The sequence below is a fragment of the Charadrius vociferus genome, unplaced genomic scaffold, assembly GCF_000708025.1.
Source record: "Charadrius vociferus isolate BGI_N301 unplaced genomic scaffold, ASM70802v2 scaffold616, whole genome shotgun sequence".
Classification (NCBI taxonomy): Eukaryota; Metazoa; Chordata; class Aves; order Charadriiformes; family Charadriidae; genus Charadrius; species Charadrius vociferus.
In genome coordinates this window covers 189,332-190,095 of record NW_009648690.1, presented here as the reverse complement: position 1 = coordinate 190,095, position 764 = coordinate 189,332, and the positions used below count along the sequence as shown (strand labels likewise).

General features: G+C 59.6%; 1 protein-coding gene across 1 annotated transcript in view; it reads right to left on the bottom strand.

The window, feature by feature from the left end:
• The window catches only part of SDK2 (sidekick cell adhesion molecule 2), a 149,715-nt gene that overhangs the window by 768 nt on the left and 148,183 nt on the right, over positions 1-764 (bottom strand).

The window sequence follows — 764 nt, the reverse complement described above, 5'->3', positions numbered from 1 at the left end:
GTCCATCCGAGGGATGGGGAGCGAGCCCCCGCCGCAGAACGGGGCTGGAGGCTCTTGGTCTGCGGAAGGTCCCCAAGAAAACCGGGGAGCTGGAGCCGCCCACGGTCCTGGGGGCCCCCTCTGAGCTCCAGAGCCAAGTCCTTCCTCGGGGGAAATCTCCCCTCCATTAAAACCAAAAGCGAGAGAAAAAGTTAAGTACAAATCAGACAGCAGTAAAAACCGTACAGCGGAAAAAAAAATATATATATTACTAAAGGGGCTAAAACTTCGAAGCCTCGTCTCGTTTGATCCTATATTGCTTTACATGGGCAGGGAAGGGGCAGGGGGAGAAAAGAGCTAATATTCAAAGTCCAACAGAAAGAACCGAAATCGAGTCTGCTTTCCCCTCCCGGGATGTGCTGGAGCTCTCTGGGAGCCGAGAGGTGTCGGGGCTGCCCCCGGCCCCGGGAGCGGAGCACTGTCCTGCCGCGGCACGTCCAGTGCCGGACAGGGAGAGGGAACGAGTGAGGAGTTGAGTCTTCCCCGGTGCCACCCGGTGCAGCACCCGGGTATTCAGCCCCGTGTCCAAGCAACCGCAGATGAGAACCCCTTGGCTCGGCCGCCCGCCTTTTATACTCTGATCTCATCATCATCTTCATCAGCGAACGAGAACTCCTTATCAGGGCGTTTTGGGGGGCCTCGGTGGCTCGGTGGCCCAGGGACGGGGCTGCGCTCCTCCGGCCCCGAGGTGCAGCTGGACGCCGAACTGCTGTCCCTGGGGCAGC